Here is a 13,703-nt window from a genome sequence, read left to right as displayed (position 1 = left end):
CACACAGCAGTGGGAACTGCAAGCAGTTTCAAACTCTTGGGAGTGCACATCACACACAGCCTCTCATGGTCCCAGAACAAACACACTGCACACGGTCAAGGAAGCTCACCAACGCCTCTGCTTTCTGAGGAGGCCGAACATCCATACTCACTTCATTCTACAGATGTGCCGCAGAGAGCATCTTAGCAAGCTGCATCACTACTTGGTAAGGAGATTGTGCTGCGGCAGACGGGAAGGCTCTATAAGGGGTTGTCAAACCTACCCGCCATATCTACCGAAAAGTGCTGGAGAAGGGTCAGTGACATCATGAAGGATCCCACCCACCCTGCTTACAGACTGTTTCCCCACTCACATCAGGGAGGAGGCGACATAACATCCACGCCAGGACCACCAAACTCAAAAACGGTTACTTTCCCCAAGTGGAAAGTCTGATCAACACCTCCACCTAGTAGCTCCACCACTAATAATTTCCTTTTATTGAATTGAATTGATGTTATTACTTACTTCCTTTATATACATGAGTAAAAATCTTTACATTACATCTCCATCTAAATGTGCAATGAGCAATTTATAGTAATTTATAATAAATAGTAGGTACAACAGGACAGTCAATATAACATAGAAATACAGTTGCGTCAGCATGAATTGATCAGTCTGATGGCCTGGTGGAAGAAACTGTCCCGGAGCCTGTTGGTCCTGGCTTTTATGCTGCGGTACCATTTTCTGGATGGTAGCAGCTGGAACAGTTTGTGGTTGGGATAACTCAGGTCTCCAATAATCCTTCAGGCCCTTTACACACACCTGTCTTTGTAAATATCCTGAATCATTGGAAGTTCACAACTACAGATGTGTTGGACTGTCCACACCACTCTCTGCAGAGTCCTGCAATTAAGGGAGGTACAGTTCCCGTACCAGGCAGTGATGCAGCCCATCAGGATGCTCTCAATTGTGCTCCTGTAGAAAGTTCTTAGGATTTGGGGGCCCCACCAAACTTTAACCGTCTGAGGTGAAAGAGGCGCCGTTGTGTATGTACAGACCATTTAAGATCCTTGGCTATGTGTATGCTGAGGAACTTCAAAGGTGTTTACCCTCTCAACCCCAGATCTATTGATGTCAATAGGGGTTAGCCTGTCTCCATTCCTCCTGTAGTCCACAACCAGCTCCTTTGTTTTTGTGACATTGAGGGAGAGGTTGTTTTCTTGATACCACTTAGTCACCTTATGTACAGCCTAGTGTTTCTTTATGAGCATACAATCTATATACAACCTATCTTTTTATTTATATTTATTGTGTTTTTTTATTATAATAATAATAAAATTGTGTTCTTTATCTTTTGTGGGTTTTTGAGCTACATTGGATCCACAGTAACTATTCTCCTGACACTTGTGTACAAGAAATCAGATTAAACAACCTTGAATCTTAATTCTCCAATATTGAATTTAAGCCTAAAACATGCAACTCAGAAGTGAAAGGCTTTTTGTGGAACTAGAGGTAATATCAGTGTGTAAGTAGTAACCTATTACCCTGCTAGCGTTTGGGGCTGCAGTGAAGGTCCTTCATCTCTGGGGGTGTTCAGGGCTTCCTTCGTCTTGCCAGTAGCTTCCTCTTGGTTTTCACTACTGTCAGTCATGCAAGTACTGGGTGGAGACTCGGGAATACCATCTCACTCAGATGTAGAAAGATTCTTCATTGCTGCTTCCATAACAGTTTTGTTTGACCAGTCAGGTTTGTTAGCCTTGAGCTGAACTCCCAAACCTGAAGCGCTGGTGGACCACTCTTAGTCTGTCCTCTACCCTTCCACCTGTTTGGCATGGTGAACCTACGAAGAGCCAAAGCACAAATCCCTGACTCCAGCCAATATACCTCTCTGGGTCATCGAGGCACGCAAGCCTCCAAACCATGACTAGGTTGTGGTTCACTCGGAGGATCAGTGTATAAGGAATTATTAAAATAAGTGGTCAGAATACTTTGACTCCTATATGTACCAGATTAAATCCAATAGTGGAACTGAAGTTTGAGTAATTATAATAAATGCCTGTCTTCTGTTTGCTAAATTTAACAACCAATTCAAAGCTAGTTGCATAACATGTTTCCTACCAGAATGACTGAATGCAAAGTACTCTTTTCCACTGTGTAAAGTGCTCAAGAGCAGACTCAAACAATGAGTGATTGACTGCACGTCTGAAACACAACATAGCAATTTAACAATATTCCGGAACCAGTGGGCACCATGTCAGTGGAGCTTCAGACCCATTGTCTGTGGGACTGGGTGGCATGATCTCTAAAGATGATCGGTTCCCCTTTTAAAAAAGCAGCCTATCACTTTGGTCAAGTGAGCATTCTGAGAGAGAGCAAAGCAATGCAACTTCCAACTCCTTGGACTGTGGGAGGAAACCAGAGCAACCAGGAAACATTCTATGGGGAGAATTAACAGACTCCTTACAAGTGGCACTGAAACTGAACTCTTAAACGGCCCAAGCTGTAATAGCCTCACGCTAACCACTACACTACTGTGGCGGCCACAATTTTCTATTGTGTGCCCAGCAAATTAATCAGTTACTCAAAATTTGAGGCCTTGGCTACCTTGTTTTGAACAGGGGGAGAAGGGAGAGTAAGAAGAGTGCTGTGTTGGTGAGGCTGAAGTTGGCTGGATTTGCAAATCCTCCAGTGGAACACTCAGGTGAATGAATATTGCGGAGACACTAGGAAACTACCACAGAGCACACTATCGTCAGCTTCCTCAATCACATTTTGCCAACTCTAAATGTGTACCTTTTACGATTTCAAACAAAATGATTCACAACCAAGGAACAGGAAGAGACTGGTGAAAGGAACAAAAATCTGTGAGTGAATTAAATGAAATAGGATAAAAGAATAGTAGGAGCTCAAGAGTAACATTTCAACTTGATCTGGTAGAATGAGAACAAAAAGTGACGCCAAGTCCATGAGGTTTTCATTGTAAAAGCTGCAATCAGTTTTCCAGGAGGAATCACCCTGACATTATTGTCTCAGTAACTAACATAAATAACGAAAGTGATGAGTTCACAATTTGAACCAAAACTTTTCAACTAAGATTTAAGTGGCTCCCCATGACTCTTTAACCAGTGAACTTTTCAGAAATACATTGTAAATCTCTATCATATTGAATTCATCATTATATTAAAAGTAAATCTAAAACTGATATTATCTTTCATTTTGCAGGATACTACAATGTGTCCATGAATTATAATTTTTCTTAGAATAATATTTTTGCTACTTCCAAGTTATTGGATTCATTTTCCATAAATGGCAATGCTCTGACTCAAACACTTAGACTTGGCACAGCAAACCAAATGCTCTTTGTTGCCCTGCATTAAACAAACCTTGGAACCTGGCACCAGGTCAAATGGTAGCTTGGCTCCAGCACAGATTCAGAAACTTCCCTTTTAAAACAAAAGCTTTAATTGGACTGATTGTTTGCTGCAGGGGAGAGACAGAAGAGACAGCCATTATGCTCATTTTCAGGATCTGGGCATCGCTGGCAAAATGCCATGTATTGCCTATACATACTTCCCCTCTGAAGGTGATGGTGAACTGCCTTCTTGAATCACAACAGCCCTTCTCTTGAAGGTTCTCCTGCAGTGCTAGAGAGGCACTTCCAGATTTAGACCCAGCAGACAAAAGACCAGCAATATATTTACCCAATTTGAAGCAAGACAGCATTCTTTCTATATGTCTGCTCTCCTTGTTCTTACAGATTTGGGAGGTGCTGTTGGAATAATCTGAGCAGGTAACTGCAGGTCATTTTGTAGATGGTACATACTACAGTTAATCTGCACTGGTAGTGGAGGATGGGATGATCTATATAGTTTATGGAGTACATTCAAGTACATTCACTTAATTCTGCAATCCTGGATGGTGCCCACCATCTGGAGAGTTGCTGGCATTGCACTCATCCAGGCAAATAGTGAGTATTCCATCATGTTCTGGATTTGTGCTTGGAGACAGTTAGAATGACCTTGGGTGTAAGGAAGAGACTACAGGTATCCAGCCACTCAACTTCTCTTGCACCAGCAGTGTTTATGTGGCAGATCCTACTGAGTTTCTGACACTGGTGACCTACAGGGTACTGATAATTGGCATTCAGTAATGGTAATGCTACTGAATGTCAATTTTAAATGGTCAAAGTTTCTCTGTTGGAGATGGCTGATGCTTGGCACTTTCACAGCCTGGATGTTGAACACAGGCATAGGACGTGCATTTGTTCAGGAACTGAAAATAGAATTAAGCATCCTGCAACATCAACAAACATCCCCACTTCTAATCTTACGATGGAAGGAAGATCATTAATAAAGCAGCTGAAGATGTTTGGGCATCATACACTGCCCTGATGCACCATCCTGCAGTGATGTCCCAGAGCTTGGAAGATTGACCACCAACAACGACAACCTTTGCAACACACACAAAATGCTGGAGGAACTCAGCAAGTCAGGCAGCATCTATGGAAATGGATAAACAGTCAATGTTTCAGGCCGAGACCCTTCGTCAGGACTGGAAAGGGAAGTGGGAGATTCCAGAATAAAAAGGTGGGGGGTGGGGAAAGAGGCTAGCTGGAAAGTGATAGCTGAAGCCAGGTGGGCAGGAAAGGTCAAGGGCTGGAGAGGAAGGAATTTAATAGGAGAGGAGAGTGGACCTCAGGAGAAAGTGAAGACGAGGACCCAGGGGGAGGTGATAGGCAGATGAGAAGAGGTAAGGGACAGAGTGGGGAATAGAAGAAGAGGGGAATGGAAGAGTCCTGGGCAGCCTCCATCCATGAATATTAATTTTTCTTTCCAGTAGACAAATTACACAACCCCCTCATTCCCCATTCTGACCTTTTACCTCTTCTTACCTGCCTATTACTTCTCTCTGGGTCCCTGTCTCCTTCCCTTTCTCCTATGGTCTCCTCTCTTCTTCTATCAGATTCTGTCTTCTCCAGCCCTTGACCTTTCCCACCCACCTGGCTTCACCTATCACCTTCCAGCTGGCCTCCTTCCCCTCCCCCACCATATTAGTCTGGCATCTTTCCCCCTCCTTCTCAGTCCTGAAGAAGGGTCTCAGCCCGAAACATTGACTGTTTATTCATTTCCATAGATGCTGCCGAACCTGCTGAGTTCCTCCAGTATTTTGTGTGTTGCAGGGGAGGGAAAACGTCTTTCAACCAGATGGAGAAATTGATATCATGTCATTAGGTTGGAGGCCACCCAGACAGAATACAAGGTGTTGCACCCCCACTCCTCATCGTGGCACAAGAGGAGGCCATGGACCTACATGTCAGAACAGGAATGGGAATTAAAATGTTTGGCCACTGGGAAGCTCTGCTTTTGGCAAATGGAGTGGACATGCTCAACAAAGCAGTCCCCAATTTACAACGGGTCTTATCAATGTAGAGGAGGCTGCATCAGGAACACCAGACACAATAGACGGCCTCAGTAGATGCACAGGTGAAGTGTTGCCTCACACAGAAGGACTGTTTGGGGCCCTGACTGGAGGTGAGGGAGGAGGTGAATGAGCACTTAGGCTGCTTGAAGGGATGAATGGACAAGGGAATCATGGAAGAAGCAATCCCTGCAGAAAGCAGAGGTAGGAGGGAGGTAAAGATGTGGTAGTATCTCTTTGGAGATGGCAGAAGTTGCAGAGGATAATGTGTTAAATGCGGATGTTCATGGGGTGGTAGGTAAGGACAACTTCCTTTGAGCCAGTCAGCCATTGGCTTTTATTTCCATTGACCTGCTTTAACGGCAACTGATCAAATGTTACCTTGAGGTCAAGGGCAGTCACTTCCATTTCACTCTAGAAGTCATCTCTTTGGTCCAAGTTTGTGTTGAGTTCTGGAGACATCTGCTCTAGTAAATGGGGCAGTGCTGATTAGGTCATTGTTGAGTAAGTGTGGCCTAAAACATTAGCGCCGCATTACATACATAAAGATGCTTAATCTGGTTTTAACTGTTACTTAACTGCCACATCAAGTCATCTGTTGTTCTATTCACCCACCAACTCCATTACCAAAGAACTAATTTATTTTTCCTCTCTCCCAGTTCTGATGAATGAAACTGAAATGTTCTCTTTCCACAGATGCTGCCCGATCTGCTACACATTTCCAACATACAGTATTGTGTTGTTATTAATGCCTTGTGTGACTCCTGATACTGAGCATAGTGTTGCACATTGTACTGCAGCTGGTACCGGTAGATGGTTAGCACAATTGTATGTTGGAGGAATAGAACAACCTTTGGCCTAGCACACCCATGACAACCTGGATACCTATCAAAACATATCCCTCTATTCCCTGACTAATTACATGCTTCTGAAACTTTATCATATCTGCTTCTGTTACCTCCCCATTCAACACATTCCAGGTACATACCCCTCTTTATAAGACTTGCCCCAAGAATCTTTTCTAACTTTTCTTCGTACACTCCCTGGTATTTGACATTTCCATTGTGGGGGGGAAATGACTATGCTTCTCATATTATTATATATTGGTCAGGTTACCCCTCTAACACTCAAGAGAAAACCATCCATGTTTGTCCACCCCTATAGCTAATATACACCAATCCTGATAAAATCTTGGACAAAATCTCTTTCCTCTGTACTCACTCCAAAACAGCCACACCCTGCCTATTGTACGGAACACAGCTGCACACACAATACTGTGTGGCCTAACCGAAGTTTCAGAACATTGAACAGTACAGCACAGTACAAGTCCTTTGGTCCATAATGTTGTGCTGTCATTTTAACCTACTCCAAGACAGTCAATCTAACCCTTCCCTTCTACATAGTCCTCCTTTTCTTCATCCACATGCCTGTCTAAAAGTCTCTTAAATGTCACCAACGTCTCTAACACCAACCCTGCATGTGCATTTCATGCACTTAATACTCTCTGTAAAAACCTACCTCTAACACCCCCTTTTCTCTAATCACCTTAAAAATATGCCCTCTCATATTAACCATTGAGACTTGGAGAAAGGTGCTGGCTGTCCACTATATCATGCCCCTTACCATTGTATACACCTCTATCAAGTCTCTTCTCATCCTCCTTCACTGCAAAGGCAAAAAAAAACCCTAGCTTGCTCAACCTTTCCTTATAAAACATGTTCTCTAATTCAGGCAGCATCCTGGTAAATCTCCTCTACACCCCCTCTAAAGCTTGCACATCCTTCCTATAATGAAACAAACCAGAACTGAACACATGTGTGGTCTAGACAGAATTTTAAAGAACTACACATCACCTTGCATCTCCTGAACTCAATCCCTCAACTAATGAAGGCCAACACCTTATTAACCACCCTATCAACCTGTGCAGCAACTTTGAAGGATCGATCGACATGAACCCCAAGAGCCACACTGCTAAGAGTTCTGTCATTAACCTTGTGTCCTGCATCAAGTTTAACCTTCCAAAGTGAATCTCTTCACACTTTTCTGGTTTGAATTCCATCTGCCACTTTTCAGCCCAGCTCTCCATCCTGTCAATGTCCTGTTGTAACGTACACCAACCTTCTACATAATCCATAATTCCATCAACCTTTGTCTTCCGAAAACTTACTAATCCACACTTCCACTTCCTCATCCAAGTCATTTATAAAAATCACAAAGTGCAGGGGTCCCAGAAAAGATTCCTTTGAACACCACTGGACGCCAACCTCCATCTACTACCACCCTTTGCCTTCTACAGACAAGCTCCTTTATTCCTACCAACTCCGTATCCACACGGCCAGTTTTGCATGGATCCCATGCCTCCCAACTTTCTGAATGAGCCTGCCATGCAGAAATTTGTCAAATGCCCTACGAAAACTTTTAACCAGCTACAACTTCCCAACTTGTATACTCGCTGCCCCAACCAGTAAAGGAAGTATGCTGTATACCTTCTTTATCACCCTATCCACTTGTACGGTTACTTTCAGGGAGCTACGGACTTGCATTCCAAGATCCCTCTGTATATCAATGCTCCAAAGAATTCTGCTATTTGCTGTATAATTTCCTCTTGTATTTGATGTCACAAAATGCATTGCCCCACCCGCACTTCTCCGGATTAAATTCATTCTGTCATTTCTCCACCAAAATTTGTAACTAAGCAGCTTTATCCTGCTGTATTCTTTGACAATCTTGGTCATTATGCACACCTCCAATATCTTTGGGTCATCTGCAAGCTTACTAGTGAGGCCATCAACCATTTTCATTCTGATCAATGTATATTAGGATAACAAACCCTGCAGCTACCCTTGCAGAAAACTGCTGGTCACTGACCTCCAGTCAGGGGAAACAGCCCTTTACTACCACACTTTGTTTTCTATTACCAAGCCAATTTTGAGCACAATTTATCATCGCAATGTGAATCCCATGTGACTTAATTGTCTGGGGACCTTCTCAAAAGTTTTATTAAGGTTCATGTAAACAATATCTACTGCTCTATCCTCATCAATCATCTTCATCACTCCCTCAAAAAGAATCAGTTTAATTTATGTCACAAGCTTTCCCTCACACACAGCAATACTGTCAATGTATAGTAAGTCTATGCTTTTACAAATATGAATAGAATTTGTCCTAAGGATCTTCTCCATTTATTTCCTTACCACTGATGTTAGACTCACCCCTATAATTTCCTCATTTGTCCCTGTTGCCCTTCTTAAACAAAGGAAAAACAACACTTGTCCAATGCAAGTGTGAATGATGTACCAGGCATCAATAAACATCTTGTTGGTTTATATTCATTGATGCTCTACTTAAAGATGCTCTGACTGACTTAACAAATCTCATGGTTAAAACATAGTTGTAAGTGTCAATCTCTTCTCTGGCATGCACAAAATACAGTCATTGGGAGTCACTAGATCTCAATTGAACAAGCAGTCTCTTTTACGCCAAACATGAATATGTTTGGAAATAACAAATTTAGATAACAATGGAAATAATAAAGGATAAAAATCCAAATATTGGAAATCATCCAAAGCAATACACAACAAATAGCACTCAAACTACAGCATGTCAGTCAGCATCTCTACAGAGTATAAGCCCCTAGAGTTTGCTCTGCCAATCAGATTATTACAGATCTGCACCTTAATTGCCTTTCTTTGATCCTTTTCCTTTGTATCCTTATCCAACAAAAATCGTATTGATTGCACTCTTTGCCAGAAATGTTTCTGTTTCCAGAGGAGCTGAGAGGCAGATGAGTAGTCATTATCAGTCTTTCACAGTTAAGAGATTTTTAGTCACTAGTGTGACATGTGTTGACTTCAGTAATGCAGAGCATCCTCAGATCTTGAGTCTTTATTGACATTCAAATAGGGAAAGCGAAAAGGGAAAAGCACTTATGAAATAATTTAAATTTATTTATAGAAATAAAAGAGAAAATTGTCATTAAGATGAATTTTCAGGCTGATATGTCAACTCAGATCAATAAATGCATGTGTTAAAGGTACAGAGAAACAATCTGATTTTCCCTTTGAATGGATTGTGTTCTGTATTGTTCTGATGGGACAGCTTTAAGTATTACACAGCTTCTAGCCAAACGCATGGGCGCAATTACATTGTTCAAAATTCAGCAACTAAATCCCTCACTGGAACTCCGTCAGAACGAATTCAGAACTCTGTTTGCCAGTGCTGATTTGACCAAAGAATTTGAATATTAATCCACAAATTCAAGTATGGAACCAATCCTCCATTCAGGATAGGTAATGCAAATTTGGGAATGGTCTGAATGCCAGACCTTTCCGACCACATCACTTACTCCCTGATCAAACACATGTACCAATCCCGCATCTATTGGGGAAGATGCTCCTTTCCATTTCTTTAATTTTAAGCTCCCAACTGGTCAATCTTTGGGTTTTTTCCCCCATGGCATGCATGTATTTGCTAGTCAGCTACCTCACCCCGTTACTTGAAACCATTACACTGGTAGCTTTACCAGGATGAGCTACCTATAATCCCTCAAATCTGGAGAGCTGCTAATGTGCAGGTATCTGACACTGACTGCCATTTCTGTTAGCCTAACCAAATGATTCCATGTGCCTCTTTCCTCTATCAAATGTCATCCAGAATGATCGAGTATTCTCCCACTGTTTGCTTTTTCTCTTATCACTCTCCACATTCAGGGCCACCATGGTTGGTCTCACTTCCATTTGTCCAGGCTCTGGATCGCTCTCCCTAAAGCTGCCCATATCTTTCTGAACTGGTCTCCGAATTACCTTGCATTTCTTTTAAAACCAGGATTAATAAAAATCTTGACTATACCTGAAAATTTTACGTTGAATTTCAAAACTGAAGCACAGATTTGCAAAGGAATGAACATATTCAACAATGCACAGGCAATCCCATAATTGTTTAAAAATTAGTACCACCTCAAAAATATAGACATTTCAAAAGGTCAGTCAACCTGGAATTTCTCATTATAACCTGACGTTCTCTTTGACCAATTGGTTGTCAACGTTGCAATTTCTTGGGGAGATTGTCAAAGGAGGGTGAAGCACGGATATTAATAGTGGTAATGAATTTATACAGAGTATCAATCTATCACACCATGTGTAATTCTGGTTATTTCACAATGTTGGATATTAACAAGTACTATGCAGTTTAGCAGTGGGATAGCCCGTGTCCCAGCCAACCAATAAACAGAGGACCCTTAAAAATAGGCTTCAGGCCACTAAAACATGACAATGCTGGAGTTAATGAAGAACTCCTTTAAAAGTTGATGTTCCCGCAATAATCTGGGCTCAGAAATCTGCACTAAACCTGCAATTATTATAAATATTTAAAAAAAACTTTTTTGTGGAACTAGAGCAATGAGGAGTTACCTTTCTCTGCTCCTTCCTTCTACCTTCTCGCTGAGTGAAGCCCAACTGTCTTAATATCCCTTATAACACCTATCTTAAGGATCATCACTAAAATTTAAAACTGGTATGATAAGTGAATAGCTTCAGTAATTCATCATTTTAGAAATATAAGGCCTCAAATCCAACTTTGGCTTTTGTTGGCCCTTTCCAGGAACATGATTAAGGCTCAACTAACTGCATCCATTGACTTGGCTTAGCAAAAGCTACAGCAAGAATAGTAATGTGGAAAACTCAAAACCTTAGCAGGGGAAAAAAAACAAGCTCTTGCTAAGCTGTTCAAGGACACATTGATAATGAATGGAAGGTTTCGTCTGTGTCTTATGTGTAAAGTTAAACGAGAGAAGTTCACATAGAATGTAGGCTGCAGTTTGGAATACTCTGAGGAAATCTTCATTAAGCATGCTTTATGCACTCAGACAAATAGTACATATTTAAGGTGAATATCCAATGCTCCAAGACAGAGAGTAACTTGGGCCCATTGTACTAGTGCTGAATCTTTGCCAGAGCTATCCCTCTCTCCTGCTCTTTTCTCATTGCATTGTCAACATGTAACTGGCTGTGCAATTTCCTTTGGAAGCTCTTACTGATCTGCTTCCACTGCTCTTTCAGACAGTGGATTTCAGATCACAACTCTCAAGACACCTCTGGTTCTTTAGCCAAACAATTCAAATCTGTATAAGCCTTAGATTCCAATTCTCCTGCTGCTGTGGAAAAGAGTGAAATCTGCATGTACTGATGAAGGATTTCACAGCAAGGCTGAAAACATGTATAATAGTTTGCCAGGGAAGCGCAGTAATGGCTTATTTGGGAAGAGTTGTAAGGTTTGGCAAGTATGTACAATATATTCTGAATTCAACTTGCTTGAATGATTAAAACACATACCTATATAATCTTGTTTCTGCTCAGCAACTACCTGGATTCTAAGATGGGAAATGCCCTCCCTAAACCTTTACATTTATCTCTTTTAAAGAAATTCACTTTAAGATTTCTCTTTTTAAAGGACTATTTAAACTTTCCCATCTATCATTTTTAAAAGACATCTCTTTAAGGATTTTAATATGTGAATGTTATCACCCCCTACAAGGTGAAATTAAGCAACATAGGTGACAGCTCCCAGATGAGCTCAATGCCTTTTATGCTTGCTATGAACATGAAAACATGGGGACACCTTCACAAGTTCCCACAGCCCCCACTGACCCTGTGATTTCAGTCTCTGAGGCCAACATGAGAGCATCCTTCAGGAGGGTGAACCCACAGAAACCAATCAGTCCACATTGTGTACCCATCTGAGTACTAATGACCTGTGCTGATCAACAGGCTGGAATGTTCACTGATATCTTTAATCTCTCACTTTGGCAGTTTAAGGTACTCACTTGCTTCATGCAGGCTTCAATAATACTGGTGTGAAGAACATGATAACCTGCCTCAATAATTATCATCCAGTAGCACTTATATCCACTGTAATGAAGTGCTTTGAGAGGCTGGTTATGAAACATATCAACTCTTGCCTGAGACGTGACTCCAATTTGTCTATCATCACAGCAGGTGAACAGAAGACGCCATTTCATTGGCTCTACGCTCACACCTGGAGCATATGGACAGCAAATGCATACATCAAGATGCTCTTCATTGACCATTGCGAGACATTCAACACTATAATCTCAAAACTAATCAATAAGCTTTAAGTCCCAGGCCTCAATACCTCCCTGTGCAACTGGATCCTCAATTTCCTCACTTGCAGACCCCAGTCAGTTTGGACTGGCAACAACATCTTCTCCACAACCTCCCTCAGCACAGGTGTACCACAAGTCTGTTTGCTTACAACCCTGCTCTACTCACTTTATATTTATGACTCTGAGGCAAAGCACAAATACAATGCCATACTTAAGTTTGCCAAGTAATTTAAAGTTGCTGATCCTCTCCACATCCGGTTTCCCGATGAGGACTGGCCCATTGACCTCCAGCTTCCTCCTCCTGAAGTCAGTAACTATCTCCTTGGTCTTGCTGACGTTGAGTGAGATGTTATTGTTGTGGTACCACTCAACCAGATTTTCAATCTCCCTCCTAGATGCTGACGTGTCACCACTGTCATTGGTCGAATCAAAGGCGGTCCTGACAAGCAAGCTGTTAAAGGCCATCAATAAAAAGGCAATTTTTTTTATAACCTGATATTTCTAACGCCCCTGTAAATGCAAGGTCTTACAGGCACCCTCCAAAAGCTGGGCTGTAGGTTGTTGCTGTTGTTTCCCAAGGGCTGATATTTACAGCTGCACACTAGGAAGGGTGGGAATCATGTAGCAGGTATCTACAGGTAATGCAGTCTCACTTAAATGACCTACCTTCTCTGATGCAGCATTTGTTCACTGTAACACATTTACCATCTCATCACTACACCATTTCCATTCCCACCTCAGAAATATAGATAGCATTTTAAAAGGGAAAAAAAAACAAAATAGCTGTTAAAATATTCATTTTGCAAGTTCTTGAGAATGGATCCTGAGCACATTAATAAAGAGTTGCAAATATTCTAGTCTGTTCGGCAAGTCTTTGCAAGCTTAAAAGAAAATACGTATGTAACACTTTCCTAAGTCTACGTACACACAAGTGTACACGGACTTAGAAGATTCATTATTTTATTTGTTCATTCACTGGATGTGGATATTAGTGGTGCTGCTGGAATTTATAACTACCTATAAAAGGTAGCTAAGAGTCATGCACATTGGTGGGCCTGAAGACACATTTTGTTGAGACAAGGTAAGGACAGTAGATTTCCTTCCATGATGGGGATTCTATGTATTTTCAGTGAGGGAACAACAGTTTTATAGCTGCCATTACTGAGACTAAATTTTATTAATGCAT

This window comes from Hypanus sabinus, chromosome 1 (genome assembly GCF_030144855.1).
Source record: "Hypanus sabinus isolate sHypSab1 chromosome 1, sHypSab1.hap1, whole genome shotgun sequence".
Lineage (NCBI taxonomy): Eukaryota > Metazoa > Chordata > Chondrichthyes > Myliobatiformes > Dasyatidae > Hypanus > Hypanus sabinus.
The sequence above is the reverse complement of the archived record's forward strand: the minus strand, read 5'-3'. Positions refer to the sequence as shown.